Source organism: Lissotriton helveticus, chromosome 1_1, assembly GCF_964261635.1.
Source record: "Lissotriton helveticus chromosome 1_1, aLisHel1.1, whole genome shotgun sequence".
NCBI classification, from domain to species: domain Eukaryota; kingdom Metazoa; phylum Chordata; class Amphibia; order Caudata; family Salamandridae; genus Lissotriton; species Lissotriton helveticus.
The window spans coordinates 1,924,533,484-1,924,550,605 of NC_136057.1; the positions used below are offsets into that span (position 1 = coordinate 1,924,533,484).

The 17,122-nt window shown below is 45.1% G+C and overlaps 1 protein-coding gene across 2 annotated transcripts in view; it reads left to right on the plus strand.

Annotated features, from left to right (window-relative positions):
• The window catches only part of LOC144755000 (2-5A-dependent ribonuclease-like), a 300,991-nt gene that overhangs the window by 40,650 nt on the left and 243,219 nt on the right, over window positions 1-17,122 (plus strand). The window contains exon 1 of one of the 2 annotated variants that reach the window (XM_078643400.1): window positions 4,579-4,656. The exons of the other annotated variant lie outside the window; for it this stretch is intronic. The gene's annotated coding sequence lies outside the window, so the exon portion shown is untranslated. Of the gene's footprint in view, window positions 1-4,578; window positions 4,657-17,122 lie in introns of those variants that run through there. 2 annotated transcript variants of the gene reach the window in all.

The window sequence follows — 17,122 nt, forward strand, 5'->3', positions numbered from 1 at the left end:
CTGCTGTCGCTCTCACTCTGCTGTCACTCTCACTCTGCTGTCCCTCACTCTCCTGTCACTCTCACTCTGCTGTCACTCTCTCTGCTGTTACTCTCACTTTGCTGTCACTCTCTCTGCTGTCACTCTCACTCTGCTGTCACTCTCGCTCTGCTGTCACTCACTCTGCTGTCACTCTCACTCTGCTGTCACTCTCACTCTGCTGTCACTCACTCTGCTGTCACTCACTCTGCTATCACGCTCACTCTGCTGTCACTCACTCTATGCTGTCCATCTCACTCTGCTGTCACTCTCTTTGCTGTCTCTCACTGTGCTGTCACTCTCACTCTGCTGTCACTCACTCTGCTGTCACTCACTCTGCTGTCACTCTCTCTGCTGTCACTCACTCTGCTGTCACTCTCACTCTGCTGTCACTCTCACTCTCCTGTCACTCTCCCTGAGATATACAGCGATGTCTCACACACTTATCGTTCCCTTGCACACACACACTCCCTCAGGCATACACAGCTGCCTCTCTCCGTTACCCATACACAAACGGAGGCTGCTGTCTCTCTCCCTCACACACACTGTTCCTATTGTGAATAGCTCTGACACCTTCGGGTAAAGCCCGCTATAAAAACACATAAAATAAATAAACGCTGCTGTATCTCCCTCAGACAGACACACCTGCCTCACACACACTGCTGTCTCCCACGGTCTGTGCCTGTGCCGGGCACGGACTGCCAGTCATGTGACCTGCTGGAGGTGGCGCTGAGTCACACGGGCAAACACTCCAGGACGGAGGCACCCGGGGTCGGACTGGGACAGTAAATAGACCCGGCACCTAAATAAACGCAGACCATGTTATTGTTACAATACACGTTTCTAATGGAGAATTAAAAAGTTTTAAAAAATGCATATGAAATGCAATAACGGTAGCGATTGGCCATGCAGCACTTTGCAGCTGCTTCCTACTTAAACTAGCGAGACCTAACAAGGCAGCGTGACGAAGCTTCAGAGAAGAAACTACGTCACGACGGCCGTAATGCAGACTACCATGTCTGGAGGGGCCGTTCCGAAAGCGGACAGGGTGGCAACGGAAAACCCTCCTTTCTAATAGGAAGCCAACGTTTACCATGAACGCTGACGCTACCCAATAGAAAGGAGGGGCGGGGCTTAGGCTCCCTTTTTGTTTACAAGATCTCTCCGATTGTGGGGCAGCTTTGCTGCCACACCCACGCGAGACCTAAAAACGATGAAGTGCTCAATTGTCTCAACCTAATATACTTCTTTTCACTTGTACTTAAGTGGTTGTCTATTTACTTAATTTTATACTATTGCGCAACCTCTTCTGATGTCTCTGTAAAGCTTACCTATTGTCCTGAATTTTGACCCTTTGTCCTGAATGTTTACACTCATAGTCCTCAAATTGTACCCATGCCAGTTGGTCATCCTAGGGTGCACACATGTGCCAAGATCAGCTTAGAGCGCTCTGAGTGTTAAGAAGATATCGTCTTCCATACATGCCAACATTAAAGAGGAAAGAAAGATTTAAAAAATGATCGGGAGAATGTATTCCCCCATTGACTTTTTTAGGTCGAGCTGATGTGGCATTCATGCGAAGCATGAATGCTGTCAGCTCGACAACTAATGCTATCCGTATTTGGGAGAGTGGACACCAAAGTGTCACGAGCTTTCCCAGTGTCGGATTTCACCGCGGGAGCGAGCGCGCTTGCGCAGACCGCAGGGCTTGCATGCAAACACGGCGCGCACACAGGCAGGCCCCATCCCCTGCACGCACAGGCACACGCGCGCGCGCACACACACACACAGACAGGCACAACACACGCAGGCACATACAAGCGCGCGCACCCCCCCTCTCCCCTCTTACAAACCCGCACACACACACTCCCAACCCCGCTCACCGGGCACAAGCAGGGCTTCCATCACGGGGGGGGCGGGCATCGTCAATGTGCCCCGAGGCCCCCCCTCACCGGCTCCTCTCGTCCTGTCCCTCCGTGTCACACCAGACTCCGCAGCCCGCTCCGTTGTTTCTCCGCCCCTTCAGTGCGTGTCACGCCTCTCCTTTCTCCCGGCCGGAAATCCCTTTTGCTTGTCAGGCCTCGTTTTCGAAACGGAACTGTCCCGCAACAGTGTATAAAATATCGGCAGTCGTTCTGCGCACTTGTTTTTAACGTGAATGAGTGTTGTACTCCTCATGGCGCGTCTCCTCTTCTCAATCGGGGCTCCCTCAGGTCAGAGGAGCCCCGCAACAGGCGCCACACTCCTCCTTCTCCCCGGCCCCCTCCTGGGGACCCGGGATACCCAGGACCGGCAGGGCGCTCCATGCGCCGGCAGGCCGCCTCACGGACATCAGGAGGCGGGACTTCCGGTCGGCCGCGAGCGGATTGGCCGGCCGGCCAAGAGCTTCCGGGTCGCCGCGGGCAGCGTGGCGGCACTCTCCCGGTCACTACAACAACAGGAGATGTGCACGCGACTGGCCGCTGGCGTCTCGCGTCTCTTCCGCCTTGTTTTGTTTCACGCTGCACTCCACCATAATTATTTAAGTGCCTCTTCCATAATGCGCGGCGGCGTTCAACTGGACAGTGAGAATAGGTTGTTGAGTTATGGCAGAGGCAACTGAAGTTATGTGCAAGCCACCGTATGACTGCTCGCACCACCGCCGGCTTGCCTCGGCCTCTCTGAGCCTCACCCGGCCCAACCAGTGTTGGCGGCAGCTGACTCAGTTGTGAGACTGCTGCTGCCCGGTAGCAGAGATAGGTGCTGCTCGCCACTTTTGACCCGCTGCCTGCTCTGTGCAGTGTGTGGAGTGGTGCAATCATGATCCCATGGTGGACAAGGGATCAACCAACTCGGGCCCGACCGAAGCCGTGCTGCCTGCACTGCAGCTGTGAGAGCATGTACCAGCCCGGGGGAATGCGCCTGTTGCTGTCTTCGTTCATCGCCTGCCTCAAATCCAAGTAAGTGAATTTATAAACTGTGAACTCATAAAACTGTGCTCTTAAATAAAAGTGATGTCCCTTTGCTCATTTTATTGGCCAGATTTATAGCGGCCGAGCAGTCAAGAAAGCGATTAGGTAAACCTTGTTATTTTACGTTTGTCAGAGCAAAACGAGAAATTAAAGAACACCTTCTGAATATTTCGGTCGTGGAGACTGCACCATGGCTACAATCCGTTCCCCAGCGAGCGATGATATGTGCTTGCATGTGAGGAGACCAAATCTGGAAAACAGATCCGCCTCTTTCTCTTTTTATCCCCCACTATTGCAGTCATTATTTAATCTCTGTACTCGAGATGAGCAGGTGGCAAGCACAATGCGCCGGTTTTTTCAATAAATAATCTGGCCGTATTACAATGACTGACCGCTAAAATTCACAGAAACATTCTTTTGTTTGCAGTGGCATGGCGCGCACTGTTAATGAGTGGTGCAGATCTGAGTCCTCGTTTTGTTTAACAGTATGATCAGCTTAGAAGAGAACTAAGGTGCTTCAGTTTCTGGTGCTTTCCGGCACTTTAAACATCTTCTTAGAATGTCTTGATGCTCAAATGGGTGTAACAGCTGACATTTATATGTTTTCCTGGTTTTCATTGCTTGATTTTGGTTGCGGGAAAGTGTCACTCATAGTTGTTGAAATGTAACACACAATTATACTGAATTTATGAAAATGTCACACATGGAAATCGGAAACTTTGGCAGCTATGCGCTCTTCACTGGGGAAGGAAGGGTTAGGTCCTCGCGCACCTTTTGCCCTACTTTTGGAGTGCGATATGCCACAGCATCACTCAGCGCCACCACAGCATCAATCTGTGCAACCATTCAACAACAACTGATTCAAATATGTTCTCTCAATGTTTCAAGCTTTATTACAGACGTCACAAAAAGATGTTAATATTTCACTTAAGTTCTTGGATTTTGGTCACAATAAAATACAATGAACATAATCTTTACAACATTTTAAGCTATTGCCATTATAAATTACAATAATTTTTATTTAAGTATTCATTATTAAAAAAAAATAAAAGCCATTGTTATTTGTAATATCAATACATCTAAGTCACGTAAATACAAAACATGTTGCATTACAAATGGTATAGGTGTCACATTTGCAAAAGTTAAAAGCATTGGCATTGTAAATGACAAAGCTATTAATTTCGCTATTTTCAAAACCAACACATAAATAAAATATGAGTCATTTACAATACCAATAGCTCAAACTTTCCTAATGCGAGACCTATTGCATTGCAAATGCTTGTTTGAAGTAGAGGTAATTTCTAGAGACAGCCAAAATAAAGCCATTTTGGCTTAAAAGACCATCTTGCAGTCTCTCGCCGGATTCGGGTCTATTGACAGATGAATACTCCTCCAATTGGTTTTGAAAAGGCGACACGGGCATCATGTTACTAGTACTACGATATACGAGATCCCTACGGTGGCTTCTCTCCGCCCAGTGTAGCTGCCGTGTTTCTTCACAGTGCAGAGAGCCTTCGACGCCCAGCGGGGCTATGTCGTCACTGTGTAGAAACGAAAGTCGAAGATGCTGCCTGGCTCCTCCCACCGCTCCAGCGCGCGCCCTACTCTAAGCTGCTCGCAGCTGTTGCTGGAGCTTGGCTAACCTGGGCACTAAAGCGTCGGCTGCAAAGGTGGACGGCAATTGGGGGTGAGTAACATTCAGTGTTTGTCGTCGAAATTCCCAAGTTATGGCTGGTCGCAAACCAGGCGTCTTTAGCTTGCAAGAGCACGAAGGCAGTTTGCTTTGTTTTGTTCTTTTACCAAATGTTTCGTTATTGTTACTTGTTTGAAATACAGGAAACGCGAATGGACGTCTAGGCTCCAAATTGCTTAGACAGCTGAAATGATATCGTGCAGCTCTTGACGCCCGGTGATACCTCAGGGCAAGCTCCGTCCTTAGCCCCTCAAAAGACTCGTTTTTGCCACTGAAGGGTGGAGGGCAGGGTACGTGATGGAAACTACTGGAGATTCATAAAATCAACAACATTGACGTATTTCGTTGGACCTCCACAGTTAAGGCACCTTCCTCGGGACGGACAACAACATATATTCTTGCACACAAAAAGCATAATATACATAAAGCCGGTGTGTGTTGTTCGAAAGTCCTTAATGGACCTGTACTCAATCAATTAAAGTCGCCCACTTTGCTTAGTCATTCGTCCTGTGATCTCTTAGAGACCTGCTTCCAAGTCACCAGGATCTCAAGGTGCACAATTTCAACTTCCTTTTCAGGCTATATAACATGATTTGGATTTCACTTCTGTTCTCCATTCATGTACAGGACTTTGAAGGACACATGGCTCTAAGTACTTCTTTATGAAGGATGATTTCCTTATTCCTGTCACCACTGCATATAAAGGAATGTAATCCTCCCCCCTGTTCTTTCTACCCCCGTATTATTCTTGTGGCAATTGTCCAATTAATAAAAATGGCTTATCTTCTTGGAAGTACAAGCCGCGTGGATGCCAATATGCGTTTTACCAACAGCACCTTCAGAGCAGGTAAAACGCTAAGTTGCTTATGTCTGGTTCCTGCCTAAGGTAGCTTGGTGGGAGAAAAAACCATGGACTGTGCTGCAGCCCTACGTTATTAGCAATGACTGAGATCAATTTAAGCATTCTATTAATCACTTTTTTGCCACGGTGTGATGCTAAAAGTGTGAGGGGTATGTCCAATCATGGGTCCTAAGCTCACTGTACCAGCGGTGCGTCCATTGGGGCGTAGGGGCGTAGCCCCACAAGCCACCACATGGACCCGCATCGCTGCCGCCGGCCGCAATCCTGCTCTAAATAAAATAAATACATTGCAATACATTCATTGCAACAATCAGCCGCCAGGTGGCCTGCTGCAGTTGCGCAATCCCGATAGTTGCGCAATCCCGATGGGGAGTGCGCATGCTTGGGAAAGTTGGATACTTCCTCAAGCATGCGCTCTGTAAGGTCCCCAGCGGGACCCAGGGGTGCTGTTCGCCTAAACAGCCCGGGTTCACAAAGGGCGACAGGGCGAGCAGCAAAAATGCCCCTCTAGCCAATCAGGATTGGCTTGTCAGCCCCGCAGCTTCCATCATTGGATGCCGCGCGTGGGGGTATTTGGAATTGGCTGGTTTTGTGATGACGTGGCAGCCGCAAGCTGAGGAGCTAACAGGATGTGGAGCGCATCGGAGCAGCGTGCGACTGCAGCAACACATGGTATTTCGTGTCTGACTCGGCGCTGATAATTCCAATGTAATGCTTGTTTATATTTTAGCTTGGATAGGTAAATTATGTTTTTGTGTGGACAACATTAGCATATTCAGTAAGGACTGAAATGAATCAAGATGAACGAGGAGGTAGTGCTATTTTAAGTTTCCATACATGCATAGATTGTTTGTGCAGTGAGTGATTGATATTTTAAGTTTGGTTGTTGTAATAATCATGTGATACGATACTAAAGCTGTGTGGGCTCATGGTTTTGAAGAAAAATGATATCGGCCATCAGCCATCTATGTTCATTAATCAGTGGCTTGGTTAAGGCTTATTCTGATTAATTTTACCGGACACTTTTAATGTTTAAAATGCGGTGAACAGATACCGCAGGAGGAACTTTTTAGCATACTGCCTGTGATTTCTGTTCCTGATCCTTGTTCTTTCTTTGTAAATGCGTTATTTTAGTATGCTGAGCCGCACTCGTCGATGTCCTTCATTAGTCCATGTGTGCTTCTTGCGAACATCTTAAAAGAACTGACATGAAAGTCAGTTCCATGCTTAATGATCACAATGCCTTCACATCACATATTCCACTGAGCAGAACTATGGAGAATTAAAAAACCATAACCATTACTCGCTCTAACACATAATCATCTTGTTTTTCTAATGGCCTAATTTAAAAGTGTGTGGATTGCTTCTTTACATTTAAACATAGTGTCGCTCCCATTTACTGGTGCCCGCAGCAAGGGATGATTGCTCGCGTGGTATCAGCGGGTTGACCCTAACTATCACGCCTGGGGCGGTATCGTGACCGACTTTGCTGGCGCAGAGCACAGCGACTGTTCTGTGCACCTGCAGTGAGTAAAATGGATTCGTTTAACTCAATATTTTTTTATGAATTGGCGCGTTATTTTCAGACCGCGCAAAAACATTGCTCACTGGTTCCGAGATGTGCAATCTGAGCACTCCCGCCACAGCAAATTGCTCCATCTGCCCCTCCTCAGTCCCAAGAGGGCCTACCTTTAGGCACTCTGACGCCCGCCCCTTTAGGCTCTTAGGTATCTCAAAACGCTTTCCCACATCATGTAATTTAACCTCTTGTTGCCCAGTCCTTCCGCAGATGTCGATCCTAGGTGATGCGTCTTTCAATTCATGGGTGTTTACACGATGGAGTCAGATATAGTGCTACAAAGAAAAAGCAAAGTTTGATACTTGTCACTTGCTGAGATAACTAATATGAGACTTTTCTTCTTCTCAGCAAGAAGCCATTATGTCTTTATAAAGGGTGTGGTTTGCACGCTCACGTGTTGCTCCAGTCCTACAGCAATGCATTGTGGTGGATGTAGTTCAGTTTCCTCGTGTTTCACTTATTTTTAAGTGAAAATCTTGGAAATCACCCAACACATTTGTTTATTGACTTTTGCCATTTTTGCATTGAGCAAACTTTGTTGAGCTATCGGCTTTATACGCAAGCATACACTTGTCACAGAAGTCCCCACCACTTATCCCTGAGTCGTGCATCAGATATTTGTGTGTATGGCATTCCCCTATCTCTGGTGCACTTACTAATATCCATTCAAATTCAGGCACTACTATTTTTCCTCCCGACAACGTGCATCTAACACCCAAACCCCAAGGTTATTATTTTGCCTTTAGGCTATCCAGTGGTTCAACAAATGAAATTTGACATTCTATAATCTATTTGATTGCATGAATTTCAGGTTGTTTTTATTGAGAGGACAATACTCTTCTATTCAGGTGTGCTTATCAGCTGCTTATATATTATAGCAGTGGAATATCAAATCCATAGTGTTGGGTGACATCAACTTAAACACAACTGGCATCAGAACTATACACTAACCAGGAGAAGCCCTTTTAAACATCTCATATGGTGTGGGTTGCACTCTCACATTTTGCAGTATTTCTTCCCAGCATTGCAATGTGAGTGGGAGTGATCTACAGCACAAGTGACTTGTTCACTCCATTCTCAAAGGTTACCCATTCACCCACATTGACATGCACTTACCTCACCCTGGATATATAGATTAACCACTGTAATCCACCAATCAGCTCACCAAACTTTCCAGTCTTGCCTGAGAATTTCTACGAGCATGCACCGGCCCACTTGCCCCAGGCTCAAGTTAGCATTCAGAGGCGGCAACTCTATATATCCTGAGTTCACAGGATATCCAGTAGGGTCCGTACAATGTGTTTGTTGTGGTTTTTGAAGGTAGCACCCAATCCTAGGTTCACATGTTATAACAAAAAAAATGGAAAGCAAGCTGATAGTTGAAAATACATTTAGTGGACATTTGGGGAGAGGAAGACCTGTAAGGTAATTAGTTAACCTACATACAGATTAAGGGTCTGATTACGACATTTCCGCCTCTGCTGTGCCAAAGCTGCGCAAGGACCACCAGCTGTATTACAAGTTGAAAATGTGCAACTCGTAATACGGTCCGTGGTACTTTGGCTGTTCCCATGGCGGTGCCTTAACCGCATGCGCGCTAGCGGGTTTTCCCGCTGGGCGCTGAGATTTAAAATCCCCATGGTCCATGACAAAGCCAGCTCATCATGCGCGCAGCGCAGGTAACGCCCATGACGAGCTGGCTTTGTCATTAGCATCGAAGGGGTTAAAAACAGGCACCGCAATGGGAATGGCCAAAAAGTTCCAGCACAGCATGGGCGGTGACGTACATGCTGTGCTGGAACTGGGGGAAATACAGACAGGGGGACATGTTGTGCCCCCCTGAATATATCCCCATGGCGTGGGGGACATGGGGGCCATGTAGGGCCCCCTTTGTTCTTGCACCACCAGTTCATGGAAAGGCTGGAGGTGCAAGAACTCAAAATATGCTGAGCAGGACTGCGCCAGTCCCTGCTCAGCATAATGCATGATGGTGCTCCTGCACCACTGCCAGGGAACAACTCTTCCCTGGTGCAACAGGCAGTCTACTTCCGATATGACTTTGTAAATCATAATCAGCAAAACAGTGGACAGGCACTCCTCCACCACCACAAGTCTGGCGATCACAAGACAGCCAAACTCATAATCAGGCCCTTAGTCTTTAGATCAACATTTTTATTTTTTTAGATAAAAGTGTCGAATGTCTGCAGTATTTATTCATCTCTCTGACAGACATAACTCCTTTCATTTAATCTTGACTGCAAACCATGATTTGTAGCGATGCTCCTTCAATAAATAACGACAAAAAATGGACAGAACAAATTGTTGTGAAGTCAGAGATTCAGATGCACTACCAATTTGGAATCGCACATTAAAACGGAACTATGTTCCTTATGGGGCAGCAATTGCTTGGTGACATGAAGCTGTTTGATCAGTCAATGTGCATTACCCTCTGAACCTAATAACAGAATTAAATGGTGGCTGCTTGTTTGTCTAACACAACTATATGTGGAGCAACTGAACAACTGATTTCCAAAAAGAGGGAGAGTACCAAATGCCCAGGCATTTGACTTTGGAAGAATTCCAGGAGAGGCCTGCTTCGATAAATATAGTTTTGAAACTGCCCAACTCTCAAACATACATTGAAAATTAATTCAGATCTTTTAACTGACAAACTTTTAACATTTTCCCAGCAATGGCCTCTATTATATCTTTCCTGGTGGGGTCAGTTAGATACCATTGCAATGATTTTTCTCCCTATTATCACTTTCCTTCCTGTGATGCTCCTAATAAAGATTCCCAAGGGTTTCTTTGGCTCCATAGATAAAATCCTTTCCAAATTTGTTTGGTTTGGTAAACCTTCTTGAATATCTCTGTAAATATAAAAACTTCCCAAGTCTCAAGTGGAGATAACCTCCCTGATTTTCTTAATTATCATAGGGCGTTTTGCACCAAGCAAATACCAATTTATTTGGTCACACCCTCTTGATGATTCTCAAAAGGTATGGTTTTCACTTGAACAGGCTATGTAATCACTCTTTTCTCAGAAACACATTCTTTTGATGCCCACACCCTCCCACATTCTGGCTACCTATTACTGTTTCTCATGCATGCAAGTTGTTGAAGCTCTCTTTAGCATAACACTTTAGTCAAGAGGTGGGCGAGGTATTTGCAATGGATGGCATTGATGAACAAATATATACTTCTCATTTTACAGCGGTATAATTCAGATTACACCATCTCATTTTCTGACTTATCCTTCACATAAAATCGTCCACCTCTTATGCATTACAAGTTCACTGAACGTTTTGATCTGGTACACAACACATCAAGCAACACTTCTCTCCTGACACATCCCATTTCTGCTCATCTCCTCACCCAATTGCAGCATCCGTTCACTATAAAGTGGAATTGGAGCCATGATCTCTTTTGTATGCAATTCATTCTAATTTAGAGTCTCACAACTCTCTTTAATTTCACCTGTTCACGTGGGCAATCGGGCCTGTGTAATTTTTTTGACCACATATGAATTTAATTTAATTTGATTTATGGAATGTCATATTGAAATAATCACCAGTGCATGACATGCTTGTGGTATAGACAACCATTGATCTGTGCATGATATGCCTATATGATTGCCATTATGATATACATTCCCGCAGGGGCATTTGAAAGGTTGTATGTTCTAGTCCGTCTTTTTGCACGTGGCTTCAAAACGCTGTTATAATATGGATTCTTTAATTCTGCTTTTTGCATCTGGGGACACGTGACCAGCCCAGGCATGTCTTACTTTTAAATGTTGTTCATGTGCCCCGAGGTTTATTCCCTTATAGATTGTTACTTGCACTTTATCATACATTGGTGCTGCGTGTCGTGAACTCTTTACACACATTAGTAAGAGTAGTTTTTATCTAATGAAATATTGTTTAGCCTGTATCATTCACAAAGGCAGTGTAGTTGCTATTCCCTTCTGCTTTTAATCATGTTGCTATTTTAACAATGTTTTAATTGTTTTGATGAATTATGAAACTGTACTGTATGTGGTGTTAAGGATTTTTGAAATCCGAAAAAAACTTGAGGATGATGACTAATAGTCGCTAAACAAACGATAGTCTGAAAAATGATAGTGGTGAATTCACGGGCTGGTTTTTTATTGATTTGTTTTTTTGCCTACGCCCTGACTGTTGGCCCTATGGTGTCGTTTGTCAGTGTTTTCTTTCTGTTTTTCTGTCTTGGCCCAAGTCTGGCTTCTGATAGGCTTTCAGTGTTAGCTGTTAACTTGCTGATCTGAAGGCTCGAGTACCCATTAATGTTTGCAGCACATGGTGGTTTCTCACAGTACACCACATGTCGACTGCCCCTCCACCTTTATTCATGTTTAAGGGTAGGTTATGTGTATTTTTAGAGCGCTCCACGAGGGTATCCAGGTGCTGTGTACGGGTCCAGCCTCGCCTAGAGGACCTAGGGACAGTTATTTGAAGGACCAGTTCTTCTTCAGCTGTATGTGTGGTGGGAGTAAAACACAACTTGTTCTTTATCCATCACATCTTTTATTTTTGATGTGCGTGTAAGCCACTGCTAATCGCCCAACATTGGCCTCCGAGCACCTGGAGGAGTACATACAGAGCCGGCTTTAGGGCGGTGAGATGGGTGCAGCAGCACCTGTTGCTGACCTTGGTTGGGGGCACGGTTTAAATTACTTATGGGTTTAAAAGGACTGTGATTCTGGGCAAATCACTTAATCTCCCTGTGCCTGAATGTGTCCCTGTGTAACATAACCGGTGCTCATGTAAAGTGCTCCAATACCTTTGGGTCGAGTTTGTGCTATATAAATCGGCATTAAAAAAAAAAGGCTTATTGTATGTTGATGGCAAGGAAACCAGTCACATCTTTTCTGCTGGTGCGTTTGAATTACAAGGCTCATCTCTCCCGTTTTGTCGCTTTCACTCAGAGTTTTTTGGGAATATCCTGATTAAGTGATTTGTAATGAATCTGTCACACATATATTCCTCATTGCTTCTCCAGTGACTTCCCAGCCAAAAGACAACTGGATCCCCTTCCAGCAGTATCTGAGTCTGAATCGTGTCTCTGTTATGTAATGCTCACCTTAAATTTAGCCTTTACTACTCACATCAGTGGCACCTCCTGTTGTGGTTGTGGGCAAAGTTTTATAATTGGGTAGCTCATGTGCATTTTCATGACTAATAGGTGGGACAGATGCTAGTCTATAAGCGATCCTTGGGGATGGTCTGAGAACGGTTCAATAAATTTTACTCCTCCTGCATATACCATTGTTGCTTGCTTGGCATCAGTCATGGGTCATTGACATCCCATTCTAGTTGCTAAATATTCTGATTTAAAGCTGTGAAAACACAAGGAATCTATTTACTCCACATCAAAAACTGTTTATTGGTAATGGGGTAACAGTCAGTACCAATGTTGTAGGGCAGGATCTTGATATGGCTGCCATCCTTCCATCGTGCTGCCTTATCCATGGTTGCTGAGTCCATCTTAGAATAACTTCACTCTGTCAGTGCCACCAATTGCAATGATTTGATCTTTCCTTGTGTCATCACCCACAACAAATTCTTTTACTCTTAGAGCTGAGATTTTCATGAAAGTCTTATAGTCTGAATTCATCACCTGAGCGTAATAGGACGGAATGTATGAAGCTCTGTGGTTATACTGAATAAGCAGCTACCTATGTTATGCCATCTATTAATGTAATAACTGCACTTTCACAATTGCTTTATTAACCTTCCTGCTTTCTCAAATTTGCTTGAAAATGCACAATTTTTCTTCTTTTTTTTCAAAATTTTCTTGGGGGGGGTTATCCCCCCAAACCCCCCTTTTGGGGTTCGGGCTCGCTCGCTGCGCTCGCTCGCTACGCTGCTGTATTCAAATCACTTTGCGCCCCACCACTTTAAAATGTCACCCACCGCCCCTGTGTACCATTGAACTGAAGTTGCAGCCTATGAATGAGGTCCAAGTGGGCCACAAACAGTATAGGGTTACCTTTGTTCCTGTTCAGATTGAACCTGGCCTGGCAGTTCAGCCTGGACTGTACTTATTGGAGCAGTACCAAGGCTGATTTGCCTTTGGCTGCTTTCTAATGAGGGCCTCATACAGCCATAATTAATTACCAGTCCCTTGGACAAATTCAAGAATTCCATCCATTACTTTTTCTTTTCTTCAAAGTAGCTTGGTACTCACTTCACTTCAACATTACTGGCTCATAGCACATCAACCAGTTTCTTGCTAAGGGAGGGATTGTTATACGTTCATGGGATTAACTAACAATCAGAATCATGGAAGATGCTTCCAATTATCTCTATTTGTAGACCATCAGTGTCTTGTCATAGCTTTACCCTGAAATGGGAACTTTAGCTCATGTAGCAAAAGTGAAATGGCACCCCCTGTAGGCCTTGGGCAGAGAGCATGCAAAATAGCAATGAAGGATAGAATGCTTTTGAGATGGATACCTTGAGGTTTGGCGTTAATTGGAGTGTGAATCCTACCGTCTTCGTGGCAGAGGGCCATGGTTGGGCTTGAAAATGGTCCATGTTGCTGGATCTGAGTTCAAATTCTGTCTTTGCTGGGTTGAACTTTCCTGGACATCCGAGTCTGGGTGAACGAGATGTAGTACAGCGGTGATGAATGAAGCTGACTGATGGAAATTTCACATGCAGATCAGTGCCACCAGCTTTCTGGAGTCTGCTGATTCTGTGAACGGCCCGAAGAGATGATAGAGGTTCAGTGTGGAGGTTTAAGATCACTGAAGAACTAATGGATTCTTGTGTGATCAACTGACAGCTGATGTGATCTATAATCTCACATTTAAATTAATCTGTCCCTTTTGAAAAGGTACACATATTGTTTGCAGTATTTATGTTAGATTGTTAGTGTATGACCTGTGATAAATGCCTGGAAACTGATTTAATTCTAGCCCCTTAAACCTGCCAATGGGCCCCCATGTTTTTGCTTTTTTCCCTTTTTTGTTGCCCCTTTGGAGGTCTTAAAGATGGTTGTCACACAGTACCTAAGTAGATTAGATCTAACACAACTGTTAATCCCAATTATTTTTCCTTTAAATCCACCCAGAGCCAGTGCTGCTTTTACCGCTAGATTACCGGGCCACAGGCCTTTTCTCCACAGCACGCAGGGTCTCTAAACAGCCTTATAGATGCCTTTGTCGGCCGAAACAGTGCTACTCTGCCGCCATCTTGGCCACGCCCTCCCAGCATATTAAATTAGAAAGCTTTTGCTTGGTTGAATTAATGTACATATAACAAAATTGAGATTATTCAAGACAAATAATATTAGTAGCTCTCAATGTGTTTCATTGAATATAAGTAGCTCTCAGTACAGAAAAGTTTGGACACCCCTGCCAGTCTCTGCTCTTACTGCATGTGGTGGCCTCCTCCTGCCTCGGTCTCGGGCAGGACATTCAGTCAGGTGGAAGAAATGAACAAAAACGCCCATGCTGCTAGGTGACATTCCAGTTCATGAAAAGGTGGTGAAACAAGTTTTTTTTAAAGGGTTATGGGTCTTTCACTGTCTCATCATTTTAAAACTGAAACATTTTCAATATTATATTCAACACAGCAATGATTGCTGCTTTTTTATTTTATGCAACTAGCAACCATTGACAAAGGCAATAGTTCTGGCTTGTATGTGTAACACTATTTGTTGTGTTATATATCTGGATGCAATGACAGAAGCAGTAAATTACCAAGAGGGAGTAGCACTATGCTAAGCACAGATTTTTAGCTTAGATGTTTTAAGCCATGCCCTTAATTACATCGAACACCTCCTTTGGAGAGACCCCCTAGTTTTTCCATCCCACTTACAGCTCTGGAAACAACAAAATGTCACAGTGGCACTGGGCATCATGAATGACTCATGACTTTTTCGGATTGCCTATGTACAGGGGCACGGTGAGCCCTTCCCAGCCCCATTTCTTGCTTTAGGAACTACAGCAGGGGTGAAGTCATTGATGGGCCTCTTCTGTCTGGAACTCTGCAGACAAAGGCTCAGCTCATAATTAATGTGAAAAGGTGTGTAAGTGAAAGGATAGGTGGACGGCTGGATGGATTTGTGAAAGGGAGAACGGATGAATGAAAGGGTAAATGGATGGATAATGAGAGAAAAGATGGACTGATGTGTTAGTGGAATGATGGATGAGAGAAAGGGTAAATAGATGGCTGTATGGGTGGAAGGGTAGATGAATGGGTAAAAGGATGGATGGATGAGTGAGAGGATGGATTGATGAGTGAAAGGGTGGGTGACAGGTGAGTGAATGACTGGATGGATGAGGGAACTGATGGATGGATTGATGAATTGATAAGTGAAAGGGTGAATGATGGATGGATGGATGAGGGAAAGGGTGGATGTAAGGCTGGATGATTGAGTGAAAGGGGGGATGGATAGATGTGTGAAGAAGTGAAAGGGTGGATGGGTGATAGCAAGGAAGGAATGGATGAGTGAAGGAGTGAAAGGTGGATGGATGAGAGAAAGGATGGATGATGAGTGAAGGAGTGAAAGGGTGGATGGATGAGAAAAAGGATGGATGGATCAGTGAATGGATGGATGAGTGATAGGGCCAATGGATGGATTCCTGAATGGATGAGTAGATGGATAGGTTGATGGAAGGATGAATGGGTAATTGAAAGAGGGATGGAGAGAGAAAGGGCGGATGTATGGATGACTGAAAAGGTGGAAGGATGATTTACTGGGTGGATGAATGAGTAAGTGAAAGGATGGCTGAATGGGTGAAAGGGTAGATGGCTGGATGGATGAGTGCATGGGTGGATGAGTGGAAGAGTGGATGGATGAGTGTACAGATTGGTAAGGTGAAAGGATGAATGGTGGGATGGATGAGTGAAAGAGTGGATGGAGGGATGGATGAGCTGAATAATGGATGGATGGGAGGCTAGATGATGGATAGGTTTGCAAATGGTTGAATATTGATATGGATGGGCACAGAGATGGAAGGACAGAATGAATGGTGAAAGACTGAATGATGGATGAAAGAATTATTACACCTTGTAACCCCCATTATCTTAAGTACATTTCCTATAGATTGACTTTCCCATTTATATGAGTCATTGTCTCTATTTAATATGTGTGTGATGTAACGCACTCCGACACCCTGTCCTAATTACTTGGGATGAGTAGCACTATAAAATAAATCAAATACACATGAGAGAGAGTCTATGTGAAGAGGAGGGTCCCATCGGAGGGTGTTAGCAAGGCCGGACCGGGCATTGGGTGTTTGCCTGGGAGGCTAGAAAGGTAGGGGGGTTGTGGGGAGTGCGGTTTTTTACCACAAAAGGACCTAAACATTTGCTCAAAACTGTGTGCATACTGAACAAGCATTTGCAATGCGATAGGTCTCGCATTTGCGAGAGTTTAAGCTATTGGCATTTTTAATGGCAATTCCTTTCATTTATGTTTTTAAAACCAACACGTACAGCAAAACTCCTGCAAATGCGAGACCTATTGCATTGCAAATGCTTGTTTTTCCTATTACAGTCAGTGGTGGGTCGGGGCTGGCACGAGCCAGGGGAGGAGTGGTGTACGCATTAACTGTTAGGCCGGCCCTCTTGGGCCGACCAAACAGTTCATGCGCACTTTGCATGCTCCCACCAGGCTGCATTAGACAGCTTGGTGAGGAGCATGCACAGGCTCCCTATTCCCGTCTGTGTGCCGAACCATGGGGCTCAGACCAATCACAACACTGCATTTCAGTGTTGTGATTGGCTATGGGGAGCCTGTGTGTCTGGTTGCTTCCTGCTGCTGGCCGGTACAGGAAGATGAAGATGAAGAGATGGAGACGGATGAGAGGGGGCACCAGGCCGTTAAAAGTAAATCCTTTTAAAACAAGGACCTTAAGACCTGGGTCTTACAGTGACCCCAGCACTTAGAGCATCTGCCCCCTACCCGTCCCTTGAGACCGTCACATGTGAGTAGTTGCGCTTAATTGGTTGGGGCGTCCCCTCATTGCTGCTCCCCTCACCGAA